The following is an 11,868-nucleotide window of genomic DNA, read 5'->3' as shown; positions in this document are numbered from 1 at the left end:
CGGATCGATCTAGAGGGATGAGATTAGACGTTGGGAAGAGAGGGAAGGGAGGGTGGCGCTAGCGGCAGGCCGGACAGCGGCGTCCTTGCCGGAAAAAGCAGGTGACTCGCCGGCGTTCATCGTTTTCGACGCTCCGGCCAAATTTTGGCTCAGCAAAACCTCGATAAACAAGAGGGAAGCATAGCAAATCTGATGGAGGAGGATAGAAGATCCGTGCAGGCTTGGTAACGAAGCGGCGCTCAAAGTAGCGGTTCGAGCTCCAGCAGACAACCCCCCGAGGCGAACCCCGAGAGGCTGCCATGTGGGGCCAGCCGACCCCAACCTTGGTGCCACCTAGCCCCTAGCAGTGGGCCCTGTTTGTCAGCTTCTAGACCTCCCACCGATGTTTAGGATGCATCTCCATCGTTCCTTAAGTCGGTTTGATCCGAGGGCTCATGTTGCTCCCACAGGACTATATAACCAGACCCTGGCCCCCCTAGGGCATAGATCAGTTGAGATCAGAAGTCATAGGGTCATCTGTAGACAGAAACCCTAATCTCCTCAGAGCTCCTCCATAGCATAGCTAGTTAGGATAGATCTAGAGGGAGGCAAGCAGGTCTTCGCTTGGATTCCTAACATTGTCTAGAGCGTGGTTCGGTATAGTTCTTGTACCCCTCTCTCTATTGTATTTCCATTTAATCTTATGCTTGATACAATTGCTATGACAATATTAGTATATCACCTGTTTATGTTATTCATTATGATGTTTCATCGTCTACTTTGGATTATATATTAGTATAGTTAGTTTATCATTGTGTTTCTGCATAAGGTTCGTATCACGCTCACTCAGATGTACACTGGGGTGGGTCGGCCGACCTTTGTAAGCGTGGTGCTTATGATTTGTTTGCCTATGAATACACCTATATTCCAGGCCATGTGGTAGATCACGGATGTGACACTCCCGTTGAGTCCTTTGTAGTCCACTCCCCGAATAGGTGCACGTAGGGTGCGATTACGAAGTTAGTGCGAGCTCTGCCCTCAATCTATCTTAAGTAATATCCCTTCTATGTAGATATAATGATAATCTTAACCATGATTACTAGATGTAATTGCACTAATCAAAGTATGTCTTGTCTTGTAATTAAGGATGACTTAGGAATTATTCCTCTAATATTCTACCTGACAATGCTAGTGTTATAGGAGTGCTCTAGGTGATTTATCTCTATTTATACTTATCATATTTACCCTTTATTATATGACTTGCTCCTGTTATGAGTAGAGGTATGGCTATGGTTATTATCTCCTTAAATAGTATAAGTTAACAATACATATCCATGCTAGACCTTCCCAGTGGAAAAATATAAATAATGATACCTGGAATATTCCCGCGTGAAATGCTACAATGATATAATTATTTGTGCACTTACGAATACTTTATATTCATATTTATATATTCTCTCTTTAGTCACTTGCATTAATAATAACTGCTTAGTATTATTCTAGTAGTAATGTTAAGTAGTATCCACAAATATCTCTTACATCTACACTAGGGATGACAACCTAGTAAAGCTAGGAGGTATAGGTTTATAATATGTGGCTAAGTATTTAAAACAAATGACACATTAATAAATACCAATAGGGGGTTCGGTGTGGGCAGCACGCCTTATCCCATGTAAATCGGGAGGCAGCAGTGATTGTGGACATAGTTCGTCTCCAACACGAGGTGGAAGACAACGGCTGACAATGAGCCCCGGTTGTCAGTGATAGAGGAAGGGAGGGAAAGGGAGAGCTCGTGTGTGGCTTGGGCTGCTTCGGTGCGCGGCTTATGCTGCTAGTGAACCGAGGGAGAGAAGAGAGCTCACGCAAGCGCATGCTGCAAGCTGGGCCAGAGTGACGCGCGGCCCGTAGGAGAACGGGAAGGCGGCTGTGTTGTTTGGTTGGGCCGGTTCGCTTGTTGGGTTGCTGCTTCAGTGGGCAGAGGGGAAAACGGGAGCAAGCCGGCCTGGCTAGGACGGGCCAGGGTGGCGCTTGGCCCCGCAGGGTGGGAGAAAGGCAAGGCGAGAGACAGGGGGAGTAAGCTGGGCCTCTCGGGCAAGAATAAGAGAGGGAGAGCTTTCCAAATTCTTTTCCCTTTTCTTTTATTTCAAGGCCTATTTTCAAAATCAGTTTCATAAGCTTTTGAATTATTTTGAGTTTTGGATCAAAACCACTCATTAAAAATACAAATGCGCCAGCATGTATGCACAATCATGTTTCTAAACCTTGTGCTGAAGTTTAATTTAAAGAAAAAAATTATTTCCAATGTTTTTATTAGCATAAAAATTAAAAATTAAATCACTTTAACTCTATTTCATGAGAAGTAGATTTTAGGGTGCTACAATTCTACCTCCCTTAAGTTTAATCTCGTCCTCAAAATTCGGAAGATGGTGATCCAAAAGATAGGGTTACTCCGTTTTGGATCCTTTTCACTTTCTCGAGTAGTGCAATCCTCTTATTTGGCATTCCTGGTCGCTTTGCATGTCATTGCAACCTTGCTCAACTATATCCCAAACTTTGATGAGGGTACATGGTATAGGCAAGTTTTTTTTTCTTTACACTTCACCCCTCATACTTCAATTGCCCTTCAATGTCCTCATTCTCCATAGTAGGCTGCATTACTAATTCAAAAGCATTAGTGACTGCTCTGGTTAGGTTGCTCAAACCTTAAACACAATTCCTTAGTCCTTGGTGTCTTCCAAATCTTGATTACCATGGCTCTCCTTTGCTACGGTCATCGGTAACGACTTTTGCTTCTATAGGTGATAGCACTTTTCCAAGTCATAACCTTGATCAATACCAAACCAATGATGATGTCAATGCTTAAAACCAACTTAGTGAAGATGTCCCTGAGATTCTTATGCCTTGTAGATATCACTCTTATGTCTAGGATTATAATGTCTCCAATGACTCTAAGAAAATCTCATTCTCCTAGGGTAACTCCGAGTCACACCTACATCCATGGGTGAGTTCCACATCACTAACTTTCTTGAGCTCTTCTCCATAGTTCCACTATTAGAGATAACCTATGCAAGTAGAGAATATCTTTCAATTAAAAATTTGCTTGTCATGCTTGGTGTAATAGTGAGGTTTTCTAAGTCTTTGTAGAACCAACTGTAGATGTACAATATCACCTTCCAATGTCATCAATACCAACTAGTCTTGGGTATGTTGAATGTTGAACTCTCAATCGATGGTAGCTCGAAGCGAAGACAATTCCTGATGAATACACCAGTACTTCGTAGTTGATCCAACTAGTTATTAATCTTGTCAAAGAGTAATTACAATTGATGATGACTTCTTTAACATATAAGGATAACTAGTGCATCCTAGCAGAGATCTAGAACGTATGAAACCTTCATCTTGCAACTCCTTTAACTTGGCTACCCCCTTAAGAAGAGTAAACTAGGGGCACCAAAGTATCTTGCACCTCCTTCTAGACAAAATAACTATCATCATGCCCTGTTGTCATCCGAAAGAGACTCATGTGCTTAGGAAAGAACAACTAACCTGCAATTCCTCACGAGCAGAAAAATAGTGGCATAGTAAAGCAGCAATAAATGTTGAATATTATTTGGGTTTCAGCCCATATATATGTTTAATAATTCTAGTAAATACTTGGCCCATATTAAATGTTATGAAACATTATAGTCTTAATCCCGTATTGGATATTGACTAAATGTAGTCTCAACATAAATAGATGAACTATTGTTACATCTATAGAGAAGTTGAGAGAGGAGAAAAGGATGCCACACACGCACGCGCGCCGCCGCCATGCCGAGGTGTGGCGTGGCATGCATGACGTGATGTGGCGTGATGTGATGAGACAAGACGAGTCATGTCGTGTCGTGTCATGTCTGTTCTGCTCCGCTCCACGACATGATGTGGTGCGGTTAGCGGTTTGATTTTGCCACTTAAGGATGTAATAAATGATGTGTTAAACGGGTAACGTAACAACGGACAGAAACGTCTATGTTACGGTGTTTATTCGTTTCGAACCAAAAGGTTGGGCGTGTATGATTTATTTCCTTTCGAGTGGTGGCTCTCTTCCCGTTGTATCACACAAGCAATGTTCAGTGTTCGTCCTCCTCTGGCGTCCTGTCGAGTTCCAGAGATCATCCCCATCTCGGACCTCTACACGCATGGAGAATCGGGAGAGTAGGTTCCTTCGGAACCATCGTTTGCCTACGAACAACCTTGCACGGGGTGTGCGGCGATTAGGTTTTTGGGGAGTGAATCCTACGCAACTACTCGGTTCTTCAACTTCATCGAACATCTCCTTCCCGGTGGCCGTTTGCAGAACTGCACTGCGATCCTCTGCCTACATCGACTGCGGTCCACGACTTCAAGCAACACACTATGTCGACTAGTGTGAGTGGAGCCTTCCATGCCTTTGGCATGGGCCCCTCCTCTACATATATTCTTGAATCTTCTATTAGATTCTTGGTCACGATATGTGTTCTGTTAAGTATGATCATCATGCATATTGTACCTTACTGGTATGTTAGCGATATACACGTGCACATACATGTCAGTACACATCTACTACTTTATTATTTCTGGATTAAATCAATATTGAAAATGCCTAATCATCTAACAATCCCAAAACCTAATATTTGGCAATTTTCTCTTAGTGGATTTGCTGCTGCGTTGAAGCCAAATGATTTTGATGGAAAAAATTATCAAAGGTGGTGTGCTAAGATGGTCCTATGTTTAACTGCTATGAATTGCATTCATGTCGCACAGGGGAAGCCTAAACAATACACTCCTAAGGAGGAATGAAACTTCATGGCTGCCGATAACCTATTTTGAGGCGCCATGATTAGTTCTCTTCATAGCAAGTATGAGGACAATTACATCAAATGCACGACAGCCAAAGAGTTATGGGATGCGCTTGATGCTCAGTTCGGTGTTTCTGATGCTGGTAGCAAGCTGTATCTCATGGAGCAGCTGTTTGACTACAAAATATTGGATAACCGCTCTGTAGTTGAACAGGCTCATGAGATACAGGCACTGGCTAAGGAACTCGAGCAGCTTCCATGTGTGTTGCCTGACAAGTTTGTGGCTGGTAGTATAATTGCTAAGTTGCCACCTTCTTGGAGGGATTTTGCTACCTCTCTAAAACACAAGAGACAAGAGTTTAGCGTGACTGAGCTTATTGGGTCTCTTGATGTTGAAGAGAGGGTGAGAGCAAAGGACAACCGTGGAAAAGGTGTTGAGTCTTCTGCAACCAACATGGTGCAAAACAAAAATTCAAACGCATTTTGTAACAAAAAGAAGAAGAACAAGCAAGAGAACAACAATACAAAGCCAAAGCAGACTACTGAGTTTAAGAAGAAAAACAAGAGAGGGGGTTGTTTTGTTTGCGGGAGCGATGAGCACTGGGTCAGTGCATGCCCATACCGCAAATTTAAACATGAGAAGAAAGCTGCCAATATGGTAATTGGCCAGACTGAGGGAGGAACATCTGGGTATGGTAATTCCTTACCATTTGTTTTTTGAGTTTGTCATTCACCTGAGTGGTGGATGGATTCTAGTGCTAATATCCATGTATGTGCTGACATTTCTTTGTTTACTTCTTATCAGGCTAATGGGACTGGAGCCTTGCTGATTGGGAACGGATCTCATGCGCGTGTTCTTGGTGTTGGTACGGTCATTCTGAAGTTCAATTTGGGAAAGATGGTGCTATTGAAGAACGTGTAGCATGTCCCCTCCATAAAAAACAATCTAGTTAGTGGCTCTCAACTGAGTCGAGATGGTTTCAAAATTGTGCTTGAGTCTAATAAATGTATTGTGTCGAGACATGGAACATTTGTTGGAAAAGGTTCTGACTACGGAGGCTTGTTCCGCTTATCTTTGCTTGATGTGTGTAATAAAGTAGTGAACAATGTTGTTGTTTTGAATGAGTCAAATATATGGCATTCACGACTGTATCACGTTAATTTTGGTTGTCTCTCGCGGCTTGCAAATCTGAATTTAATCCTGAAATTTAATTTAGTTAATGGTTCTAAGTGCCATGTGTGTGTGCAATCGAAGCAACCTCACAATCCCCACAAGGCTGCTGAGGCGAGGAACTTGGCACCACTAGAACTAGTTCATTCTGTTTTGTTTGAGACGAACAGCGAGTTGACTAAAGGTGAGAGAGAGGACACTTCATGACATTTATAGATGATTGTACTAGATATTGCTATGTGTATCTATTAAAATCAAAAAATGAAGCTGAAGTAGAAAACCAATTATTTTAAGGCCTATAAAGCTGAAGTAGAAAACCAATTAGAGAGGAAAATTAAACGGTTAAGGTCTGATCATGGTGGAGAATACTTTTCAAATGAATTTTCTGAATTATGCGTAGAACATGGAATTATTCATGAGAGGACGCCGCCTTACTCACCACAATCAAATGGGATTGGCAAGAGAAAGAACCGCACTCTAACTAAGTTGGTTAACGCCATGTTAGAGACAACGGGACTATCTAAGGAATGGTGGAGAGAGGCTATCTTGACTGCAAGTCATGTCCTGAATAGAGTTCCTACAAAGAATAAAGAAGTCACACCATTCGAGGAATGGGAGAAGAAAAGATTAAATCTCTCTTATTTGCGCACTTGGGGTTATTTGGCAAAGGTAAATGTGCCAATCAATAAGAAGCGCAAATTTGGACCTAAAACTGTTAACTGTGTGTTCCTTGGTTATTCTTTTCATAGCACTGGCTATAGGTTCTTAATTATAAAATCTGGAGTACTTGACATGCATGTTGGTACAATAATGGAGTCTAGAGACGCTCCGTTTTTTGAGAATGAGTTTCCAATGAAAAATGCACCTAGCACTTCTAATCATGAATCTATAATTCCCCATGAGCATGAACAATTCATTCCGGTAGAACATGTTGAAGAACCTCATGTGCAAAATCCTGAAGAGACTGAGGACTACAAAGTCTTTTGGTGATGACTACATTATGTACCTTGTGGATGATACACCAAAGACCATTGAAGAGGCATATTCCTTTCCTAATGCTGACTTATGAAAGGAAGCAGTACGGAGCGAGATGGAATCTATTATGTCTAATGGAACTTGGAAATTATCAGAACGTCCTTATGGGTGCAAACCTATTGGATGTAAATGGGTGTTCAAGAAAAAGCTTAGGCCTGATGGTACAATTAAGAGGTACAAGGCAAGGCCTATGGCCAAGGGTTATACCCAAAGAGAAGGTGAAAATTTCTTCGATACTTATTCACCGGTTGCTCGATTGACCACAATTCGAGTGTTGCTTTCCATGACAGCCTCTCATGGTCTTATTTTTCATCAGATGGACGTTAAGATAGCTTTCCTAAATGGAGAGTTAGAGGAGGAGATCTATATGGATCAGCATGATGGGTTTGTAACAAAAGGTCAAGAGAGCAAGGTGTGTAAATTATTGAAGCCATTATATGGCCTAAAACAAGCTCCTAAGCAATGGCATGAATAGTTTGATAGAACTTTAACATCTGTCGGCTTTGTTGTGAATGAATCCAACAAATGTGTGTACCATCGGTATGGTGGGGGTGAAGGAGTTATCTTGTGTTTGTATGTTGATGATATACTAATCTTTGGTTCCAGCCTCAAAGTGATCGAGGAGGTTAAGGATTTTTTATCTAAAAATTTTGAGATGAAAGATCTGGGTGAGGCTGATGTTATTCTTAATATCAAGCTTCTAAGAGAAGGTGATGGTGGGGTAACACTGTTATAATCCCACTATGTGGAAAAGGTATTGAGTCGCTTTGGGTTTAGTGACTGTCAACCTGCTGCTACACCTTATGACCCTAGCATGCTATTAAGGAAAAATCGAAGAATAACAAGGGATTAGTTGAGATACTCTCAGATCATTGGTTCTCTTATGTATCTTGCTAGCGCCATGAGGCCTGATATCTCTTTTGCTATGAGCAAACTAAGCCGGTTTGTATTAAATCCGGGAGATACTCATTGGCATGCTCTTAAGAGAATTATGTGCTATTTAAAATGTACTATGAGTTATGGCATTCAATATACTGGGTACCCGAAGGTACTAGAAGGCTATTGTGATGCTAATTGGATATCTGATGCTGATGAGCTTTATGCGACAAGCGGATATGCGTTCTTGCTTGGAGGTGGCGCTGTTTCCTAGAAGTCTTGCAAGCAGACTGTTATAACAAAGTCAACTATGGAAGCAGAACTCACAGCATTAGACACCGCTGGCGCTGAGGCCGAGTGGCTTCGTGAACTCCTTATGGATTTACCAGTTGTAGTGAAACCTATACCGGCTATTTCTATGAACTATGACAACCAAACTATGATAATTAAGGTAAACAGTTCTAAGGACAACATGAAGTCCACAAGACATGTTAAGCGGAGATTAAAATCTATCAGAAAATTGAGAAACTCCTAAGTGATTGCGTTGGACTATGTCCATACATCTGATAATCTGGCAGATCAATTTACTAAGGGACTATCATGTAATGTGATAGATAGTGCATCGAGAGAGATGGGCTTGAGACCCACATGAAGTTTACTATAGTAGTAACCTGTTCTATGTGATCGGAGATCCCATGAAGTAGAATGGTGAAACAAACTAATGGTAAACTATGAGGAAAGACCCTTAACAAGGTCCATTTCAGATGCATTTCTTTCCTATGTTGTAAGGCAAGTTGGTTTTTACCTTAATATGTTCCAAGTGGCTTCTTGTAGCAAAGATGTTGTCCTACAAATCACCTTTTGAGGAATATGCCTATATGAGTTCGACTGCTAGTCACAGTCTATGAGATTTGGGTGGTTTCTAGATACTCATGAATAGGCCAGGAGTATGACTTATATGCTCCAAATAGAGGGGATGCTCAATGCAGCCTAGTATCAGTAAAGGACTTAGATGAAACCTATTTTGCACAAAACTAACAATTCAAGGCATAGTCCATTGTTCAATTGTGAAAAGGTGTAGCCTATATTCTAGGTGGATGTTCAACTTAAGAGTCACCATCAAAACACTGGTATATCAAACGAGAGGAAAACTTGAGAACATTTCCTATGTGGCATAGAATTTGGTGGGGATTGTTGAATTATATATGGGTTTTAGCCCATATATATGTTTAATAATTCTAATAAATACTAGGCCCATATTAAATGTTATGAAACATTATAGTCTTAATCCCATATTGGATATTGACTAAATGTAGTCTCAACTTTAATAGATGAACTGTTGTTACATCTATAGAGAAGTTGAGAGAGGATAAAAGGATGCCACACCCGCGCGCAAGCCCCATCGCCGCCACCGCCGAGGCGAGGCGAGGCGAGACGAGGTGTGGCGTGGCGTGGCGAGACGAGACGTGTCGTGTTCGTTCCGCTCCACGACATGATGTGGTGTGGTTAGTGGTTTGATTTTACCACTTAAGGATGTAATCAATGATGCGTTAAACGGGTAACGTAACAACAGACGGAAATGTCTATGTTACGGTGTTTATTCATTTCGAACCCAAAGGTCGGGCGTGTATGATTTATTTCCTTTCGAGTGGTGGCCTTCTTCCCGTTGTATCGCACAAGCAGTGTTTGGTGTTCTTCCTTCTCTGGCGTCCTATCGAGTGCTAGAGCCCATCCCCGTCTCGGACCTCTGCGCGCATGGAGAATTGGGAGAGCAGGTGCCTCCAGAAACGTCGTCCGCCTGTGAACAACCTTGCACGGAGTGTGTGGCGATTAGGTTTTTGGGGAGTGAATCCTACGCGACTGCTCGCTTCTTCAACTTCATCTGACATCTCCTTCCTGATGGCCGTTCGCGGAACTGCACTGCGATCCTCTACCTGCATCGACTGCGGTCCACGACTTCAAGCAACACACTAGGTTGACTAGTGTGAATGGAGCCTCCCATGCCTTCGGCATGGGCCCCTCCTCTGGGTACATTCGTTAATCTTCTATTAGATTATTGGTCACGATATGTGTTCTGTTAAGTATGATCATCATGCATGTTGTAGCTTACTGGTATGTTAGCGATATACACATGCCCATACATCTAAGTACACATCTGCTGCTTTATTATTTCTGGATTAAATCAATATTGAAAATGCCCAATCATCTAACAATAACTCCTTTGTTAATACCATGAATTGGTAGTTGATACCGTTGGAAAGCTTATCAAATTCTCCACAACTTTCTTATTGATCACCTCCCAAGATTCTGATGTTAAAATAAGGTTTCAGAGTGAAACATGAAATCTGTCCAAAAAGTCTGGAAGAGCAGACGCGGCATCTTGTAACAGTTATATCTTGAGTTCCAGAAACCTAACAAAAGAGGTCTGGACATGGACGGAAAGATTATGAAATTATCTACAACTTTTATTTAGAACATGTTCCCAGATTCTGACGTTAATGTGGTTGAAAACAGAGATCAACCGAAACTGTCCAGAATTCCAGACAGCACAGGAACTTCAACTTGCAACAGTGATAACTCCCAGACCAAAGCAGATATGAGGTTGATTCCAGCGGCACATGAAAAATAAAAGAGTCTATTTGTATCCATAAAATTTTGATGATCTTTAGACGTCCAGACTTGGAGATATGACCCGATGAACACCGACTGCTCAGAAAAACAGCAGTGCACTAAAACAGCCATAACTCGCATTCGGTTAAGCTGATAAAGTTGCTGTTTATGCTGATGGAAAGCCCATGAAATCCTCTACAACTTTCTTATAGGACACTTTTCCAGATTCGGCAGTTAAAGTAGTCGAAAACAGCGGACAACAGAAACTGTTCTAGATTTCTGACAGCACAAATACATCGTTTTGTGAATTTCATAACTCCCAAACTAGAACAGCTATGAGGGTGATTCTTGCAGTTAGGGAAAGATATTTAAGTCTACTATTGTCCAGAAATTTTCCATGATTTTTGGTCATCCAAGATTAGAGATATAAACCAAAAAAGACAGCTCCAAAAAGACAGGATAGAGAAAACAAGAGAAAACCAAAACCCAAATATTTATTTCATTAATCCTTATGCATTAGGCCTATAAACTAAATGAAATTATGGAATAATCCACAAAATCATTACAATCATTAAAGATCCAAACCAAGCATAAGCATAATGACAACCAACTAAACACTAAAGGTTCACACTTCACACATTGACTCAACTTGCGATTACTATCGTTCTCTTTATATTATGGGTAAAGATCCTATAGCTTAACTTGAGATTACGCAAGAAGGTGGTAAGTGAAGGTTCTAAAAGAACTTCAAAGCAAGGAGTGAGATTGAGAACAAGAATTAAAACAATCAGCAAGGTGGAGAAGAATAGAAGGGTAAGGATATATTATAGAGGAAAATATCAAGGTTTATAGAACAAGGATTTTTAGCAACTTTTAAACCTTAAGACGATCAATTTATAACTAGGCTTGCGTCCTACCGTCAGCATGGTTCTGATACCACTTTGTAGCACCTGGTTTTAAGAACAAACCAGATACGCATCATATGTGAGCTCAGAAAGTCAAATCACACATATGGTCACAAATAGAGGTAATATCAATAGACAATGCTTAATTACATAGCATATTAATATAAAGAATACAACCTTAAATAGTAGATAGCAGAACAACACTCCGATCTTCTAGCGAAGCCTCCAACACCACAGGGACAACTGACTGGTTGATCACAAGCCTAAACTCCTCCAGAATCTAGCAACTTGGTACCCATCAATGATTTTTATCCAAATAAGGAAAAATAGACAAGAATAAGTACATCTCGTACTTAACAAGAATAACATCGGGTTCGTGAGGCTCAAAAGGTAGACACTGGTTTAACCGTATTACCTTTTATTGAGTTATCTTTTAGCAATTGAGTAGCAACAAGTTTAGTATAAACCCAAATAA

The sequence above is a fragment of the Miscanthus floridulus genome, chromosome 9 (genome assembly GCF_019320115.1).
Source record: "Miscanthus floridulus cultivar M001 chromosome 9, ASM1932011v1, whole genome shotgun sequence".
NCBI classification, from domain to species: domain Eukaryota; kingdom Viridiplantae; phylum Streptophyta; class Magnoliopsida; order Poales; family Poaceae; genus Miscanthus; species Miscanthus floridulus.
This window is presented reverse-complemented; position numbering follows the sequence as displayed.